The sequence below is a fragment of the Chinchilla lanigera genome, unplaced genomic scaffold, assembly GCF_000276665.1.
Source record: "Chinchilla lanigera isolate Chin_1 unplaced genomic scaffold, ChiLan1.0 scaffold00077, whole genome shotgun sequence".
Lineage (NCBI taxonomy): Eukaryota > Metazoa > Chordata > Mammalia > Rodentia > Chinchillidae > Chinchilla > Chinchilla lanigera.
The window spans coordinates 7,640,741-7,647,939 of record NW_004955478.1 but is presented as its reverse complement, the minus strand read 5'-3'; the positions used below and the strand labels follow the sequence as shown (position 1 = coordinate 7,647,939).

Here is a 7,199-nt window from a genome sequence, read left to right as displayed (position 1 = left end):
GACCTTGCGCTTGCCAGGCAGGCGCTTTTTGCCGCTGAGCTAAATCCCCAGCCCTATCTCATCATTTTAATGTCACTATAATATATAGCTCTTATGACATCATATGGTAAAGCAGACAGATGAGTTAGGCATCAAGTAAATAACAGATACCATCAACAGCATACTAAAATTCAAAGATACACAGTCACTTCAATGAGAAAATTGTGCTGCGTATTCATTGGCATATATATACTTACACACTGATTTTTCTTTGAAAAGTAAACATTCTGGAGCATACAAATAAAACACAAGCATCTACCACAACATAAAATTGTATTAAAACTTATAGCTATATGGGTGGCCCAGATCTCTTTAAAAAGTTCCCAGTGGGCTGGGAATACAGCTCAGTGGCACAGTGCCTGGCTGGCAGGCACAAAGTCCTGAGTTCGATTCCCGGTACAGATTCCACAGGAAACTGTAACTGACGCATTCCCACTCCCTCCATTCTCTCCCCCTCGTACGAGCAGAGAACGGCAGCAGATCACTACCCTGGCGCGGAGGCCGTCACTCTATCCAAGCAGCGGTCGTTTCCACGCTAAGCATCTGGGTTTCACACCAAAGTACTCACTGGAGAGCATGTGAGAATGAGGGACCTCAGAGCCCCTTCCCCACTGTGTGTGTGTGTGTGTGTGCAAGCGTGTGTGTGTGAGAGACGTGATTAAACACAAAGCCTTATCATGCCAGGCAGGTACTCTAACACTAAGCTACATCATTAGTCCTTTTTTTAAAAAAAATTCTGAGATCGTCTTGCTAAGTTAACCAGGGGATTCTTTCTTTCCCTCAACCTTCCATTAAAACGTGCACTGAAGCTACGCGCCAAGGAAAGTGCCAGGTGGTGTCAGATTTTTAAAGGCCTGGGCCTGAGGGTGCGGCCCAGTGCAGGGCACTTGCTGGCATGCTCGAGGCGCTCGCTTCCACCCCAGCAGCACACACGCACGTGGCACCCACTCACCCGCACCGCAGTCATGAATTAAACAAGGAATTTTGTTCTTGACTCCAGAGTGGCCCCAAAAGAGTGGAAAACTGTCTTTGTTCCACCGTCCTACAACCCCATTAGAATAACTTCAAGTTATTACAGTAAGACTATTAAAAAAGATAACTTCAGTGTGAAGTAAAAATGGACAAACATACCTCTTCTGTCTCTGGGGAAAGAGATATAAAACCTGTAGACCAATTATACAGTTTCATATCCTTCAGTAGATTTTCCTTGTATGAGCAAGGATTTCTTCCCTCCCCCAGTGAGCTCTGGCCAGGAGCAGATTCTAACCACAAGTACCAAATGAAGAGGCAGTGGCCAAGGGAAGAGGGTGTGATCTGGGTGTCCACAAAGAAAGAGCAGTAAGCCGGTGGCGCACGCTTGAAATCTCAGCACCCGGGAGGCTGAGGCAGGAGGGTCACTGTGAGTTCAAGGCTAGCCTGGGCCACAAAGTGATCTCACCGCCAACTGGAGCTGAACAGCAAGACCCTGCCTCAAAAAACAGAAACAAAAAAAAGCAATAAAAAAGAAAAAGAAAACCCAGCAATGATCAGAGTGGTAAAGCAAAAAGGAGGTGCCATGCAGAACACAGGCGGAACGCAAGCAGACTGTACTGTCAGAACCCCCGCCTGGGTGGTGTATCTTGTTAAGTGCACAGCATTCTTAAAACATATTCTTTGGCCCAGTTTTGGGTTTCCCTGTGGTGATTACACTATGCTGAGTTACATTCACTGACTCTGACGTGTGACTTGCTCTTGCGTTCTCGGATTACCGAGGTATCTGTCACGGTGTGGTGAGGGGGGATCGTACCACCTCACGAGCCAACTGCCCGCTTCCCACGCCATGTCCGTGACTTCGTGTTGGCCATGTGCTCCTGGCTGAGGGAGCACGCCTACAGACGGAAGCCGGCAAGCAGCACAAGTCAAGGTTCCCCCTCTTTTGTCTCTCCACGAAACTGGTTACTGATTTATCTAGCCTCCTCCAAATTCTTTGGTGTTTGGGATTAAAACCTAGATCTTAAAATCAACAACAACAAACTAATAATTCTACAGGAACATTAAAAATAGTTAAAGCCAGGCATGGTGTTATATGTCTATAAAGCCAGCACTCTAGGAGGCTGAGGCAGGAGGATCTCAAGTTCAAGTCAAACCTGAGCAATTTAGCAATTTAGTGAGACCTGTCTCAAATTAAAAATTATAAAAAGGGCTGAGGATGTGGCTTCAGTGTGAAGGCCTTGGGTTCAATCCTCAGTACTAGGGAACAAAAACATCATTTATGGACATACTTACATTGAGTTTTTAGCTTATTCCTTTGATTTTCTGATTTAAAAAAAAACAAGATAGGACACACCCGTGTGGGACTTAGGATACAGCACTGCATTCGCTCATCTGTTCACAGAGCAGATCTACTCAGCGATGAGCCATTACTATGCCCCACTCTAACCATCATGGCTTCTAAGGAAATTCCTGTATCTCGTTAACACGGGCAGCCTTCTCCCCAGTGTCTCAGGGATCTGGTTTTTAACCCCAAAGCCAGGTGCTGACCCAGCAGAGTCAGAAGCCGGCCCCCTTAAGAGGTCTGGCTGCACCTCGGTGCACATGCTCGCCCAGGGGCACAGTTCTGAGATGGGTAACCAGTCATCCCTACTGCCGACAGCTCTGAAGAATACAGGTCACCCTGGACCACCTGTCAAATCCCAGGACGTCCAGGACAACCTGACTGAGAGTAACGTAAAGGAGGGAGGAGCACACAGCTCAGACACACAAAACCCTCCCTGGCAGAGGTGAGACACTAGCAGGGACCCAGGGGATGCCTTCCTTCAGGACGAGCCCAAGGGGCTCCGAGTGCCCTTGTTCCAGCAGGAGGTGTGGCCCTCCTTTCCCCACCCCAGTCTTTTCAGACCCTCAGGTGCTATCATTTTTCTTTCCCTTTCATGTTTAACTTCCTCCTTTCGGAACCACTATGTTTGTGTATGCTGAAGGTCTACAGAGCTTAAAGTCCAGAGCTCTCGAAACAAACAAAGGAACAAACAGACAAAACATTACCCATGAATCAAGATTTGAGTTGCACACCTACCGCGAGCAATCATTTGTTAGCTTGAGCGCCCCCCCCATCTGATTACAGGGAGGCCTGCTGGTCACCACCCAGGCGCTGACACCAACCGTGCGCCTTAGCAGACGGCGCAGCACCTGGCAGGCTGGTGCTTAACCCCAGGCCGCCCCGTCTTTTCCCAGGGCAAGGCTCCGCGTGGCTCCCGGCCGGCTTCTTTCCGGCCTCCCTGCTGACCTTGGACGAAGACCTCTCTACAACGAGAGCATGTTCTGAGGTACCATTTCCATAACAAAATGAACCAATTTTAAACATAGGATTTTTAATTTGCTACCCTGAATGCTCAGTACAGTGGCTGGCATTTAAGCTCACACAGTACTAGCTCCAGGTACCTCAGGCCCAGCCCCACAGGAAAAGCGGTGAGGGAAGCGGGTGACGTGCCTCCCAAGGGTGAGAGACCAGCACAGCGGGGACGTGAGCCACCCGCAGCACAGCCCTCCAGTACGCGGCCGGGACCCGCTCACCCCGCACGCGAGGGCAGGGACGACAGGTCCTCAGGAAGCCTCCCTCCCGTCACTCTCAGCACTGTACCGGTTCGCGGCCTGGCTAAGCTACTGAGCTACGCGCTCCACAGGGCAGGGTCGGGCTGTGCACCCCAGTCGTAACAAGTACTGACAGGCGGGACCAGCGAGGCCCAACTCAGGACGGTGGCTGTGCGCTCACTTCTGCGGCGCACACTAGGAACATGGTGGCTGTGGAGATGAGACAGAAGCTCCGGCAGTCCCAAGTACCCAGGACAAGCTGCCGTGCCCCCACACCCAGGAAGCCGAGCGCTGGCTTCCTACCTTGGGACGCGCACGGGAACGAGCTGAGTGGTTACTCAGAAGGACAAGACTTCGTCAAGATTCTCAAAGAGAAAAACAAAGTAAAACTGCATAAAAACAGCACAGTGCAAGAAAGTAAGGAGCCTCAGAAGGAACCCTGTACATACACCGCTAAGGCTTTCAGGCAAGAACTTGACCAAGCTCCTCCGCACCCACAGCGGAGAGGTGTGGTGGCAGAACCCAGCTTCCCGGCTCTCACCGCGGCTCTCTCCAGAGCACCACGAGTGCTGACAGGAGCCGCAGAGAACTACAGGCTGCTCCCTGACGAGCATCGGGCAGCAGCTGGGTGCTTCTGGCCCTCGGGAGGCGCGGGCTGGCCGGGCACAGCCCTCCTCGGTTCCCTCCACTTCTACCCCCGAAGCCCTACAGTCACGGAAGCCAGGTCACCCTTGCAGAAAGCAATTTCCCGGTGCAAACCTAACCCGGTTACACCATCGGCCGGCCACCCTTTTCCTGAAACTTGAATAACTCCCTGGACTACGCCACACACGGAATGTGTACGCGTCAGCAGTCAAAATGCCCAGGCTCGACAGCAGCACTGCACTGAGGCCTTCACTCTGCCCCGTACAGCACCCACCGCCCACTGCTCACCTGTTCTACAGCCCCTCACTCTAAGCTGCCGAGCAATCGTTAGGACGTGCGAATAAGCACACGGAGAGGCAGCACACGCCAGCACCTCACTGCCCTTCACGGCCCAACTGGGAAAACGGAGATGCGCTCCACCCCACTAAAGCCGCTCTGACAGGCCTCACTTCTTTCTGAAGCTGTCAGGACGGAGACGGTGCGCGCCGCTGGGACAATGACCCAGTCAGCAGGCTGCAGCTGTCTGGTCCACGGACTGGTGCTGTGACGGCGTTTGCGAAAGGTCAGGGGTTTCTCTTCAATTCTCTGCTGGAGTTAGAAGCCACGTTTGGCTGAAAGTACAAACCACAATCTATAAAGGGGCCCATTTAATACAGCACTTGGAAAGATTAGAAGCTACAATTAACCTTTCACAAAATAATAAGGTCTGGAAGGACTACGATTGTGCTCACTTCCAGTGCAGTGCCAAGCAGGAGTTCAAGGCCAATGCTCTCTTGCTCAGCTGGCTGCTGAGCCGACCAGAGAAAAGTGCTAACTTTCTGGCCTCCAAATGCAGCGGGAATTCCGCAGCCCTCAGTGTGTCAGGCTTGGTGACACAGTGACACTGCAGCACGTACTGAGGTCCCTGCTGCTCCCTCTTCGGGCCTGTCAGGGAAGAGGAAGACACTAAATACAGGACAGAGCCAGGCCCGCAGCCACTGCTGCTGAGAACTACCTCTGAAGCACAGAGCACACAAAAAGGTGACCACTCTTCTTCTGTCCCCAAGACTAAAACTCTACCCAGGCTTAGCCCCTTTTTGATGTATTAATGGTTGAGAACTACAGCTATCAGTTAAAGCAGTATCACAGATCATGGAGTCTGAGAACGGGGCAGAAACAATCTAATACATGCCACAAAAAATTTAGACACAAATTTAATTTCACCCATATAAAACAAACGTACAGAATTCATAGTATGAAAGATAGCCTCAGCAGATAGCTAACATTCAAAATAAATACTACTCAAAGACATTGTGGAGAACACTTTTAAAAAGTCATTAGGGCCGGACGTGGTAGCACATGCCTGTAATCCCAGTACTCAGGAGGCTGAGGCAGGAGGATTGTTGCGAGTTCGAGACCAGCCTGGGCTACAAAGTGAGCTCAAGGCCAGCCTGAGCTACACAGTGAGACCCTGTCCCAAAAAGACACACACAAAAAAGTCATTAGGGGAGGAAATCATCAACATCAATACCATTCATAACCTCTAACTCCCCGCTTCAAGGTCACTTTCACAACCGTGTCACTAGAATTACACGAATCAGGTCTATTTGTATTAATAAACAATAAACATGAAATTGTGCTAACAAGTAAGGTCTGAAAACAGACCAAGCATAAAGTCACCTCCAAACATTTCATATCATGCATCCATCAGGCACACAATTTTTGAGCATGTATTTTGGAGTAACTCCCTTTACTTGTAAATATACGTGCTCTAATAGTTTTATGAAAAGTGAACAATAGAAACAAAGAGCAAAGGGTGAAGCAGTCAGATTTTTTGCTGGCCTTTAGTTCTCCATTACGCACCTTCCTATCATCTTTAGCTGACGTACTATATGAAGGCACCAAGTATGTACACAGAGCTGAGGATCACTGTTAATGACAGTAGATGTAAACCTATTCTTTCATAGTTTAACGATTTCCCACGTTTCTGGTCAAGATCAACATATAGTCATCTATATGTTAAGCATCACAAATCTTATGTATTTTCTTAGCTAGGAAGAGCAAACCTAGAGAAAAATCTTAACATTTTCTTCTGACGTCTCTTCAGCAGCCCATCTGGACATCGCCGGGAGAAGGAAAAGAGTGAGACAGTGAGTCAGGAACAGTGGCCTGGGGACCTTCCGCCGTGGGACTCTTGCCCACACCTCATCCCTGAGGTATGGCAAACCTCTGCCTAAAGATTAATTACTGTACGTAGGAACAGTCTCCAAGGTGTTTAGTACTTTCCTTACATATTAAATATAAATTTAGGGGTGAAGAGAGACCTAGCATTCTTTTCGTAGTTAAAATCTTACCCTTCAGAAACACACACTCTGAGAAATCTCTGACCCACGATGCGCACGGCTCTGTCACTCCAGACGACACTGGAGCCAAGTGCAGAGTGCGGTCCTGGAGTGCGCAGGCGGGCGCACAACGCTGTTCCCACGGATCCGTGCGCCCGAGTTACAGCCCAGCGAAGACCGAGTCAGTGAGGTAAGTGGGAAGTTGGAAAAACATTAACTGTTGAAACTGGGTGTTGATGAAAATCTGTGTGGAGATTCCTCAAAACATTAGGACGAGAGCTCCCATTTCACCCAGCTGTGCCCCTTCTGGGTATTTTCCCAGAAGACTTGAAAACACTGTACCACAGGCATCTGTGCAGTACAATGTGTGACAGCTGCATCTTGGAAACAACCCAAATGCCCATCAATGGAGGAATGGATAAAAAACATGTGGTGTTTTTATACAGTGGACTACTACTTAGCCATAAAGGATAAACTTGAGACTTTTATAGGTAAATGAGTGCAACTTGAGACTACATTCATAAGTGAAATAAACCAGACTCGCATGTGTAAGCATCGTATTATCTCCCTAGTGTGAGAAGCTGAAAGAGCAAATAAGATAAAAAACGTACAATAGATATTGTGAAA

The 7,199-nt window shown here is 49.1% G+C and overlaps 1 protein-coding gene across 4 annotated transcripts in view; it reads right to left on the bottom strand.

Moving 5' to 3' along the window:
- Window positions 1–7,199, bottom strand: part of Tex2 (testis expressed 2) — a 72,941-nt gene that overhangs the window by 41,197 nt on the left and 24,545 nt on the right. The gene's annotated exons all lie outside the window — the stretch shown is intronic.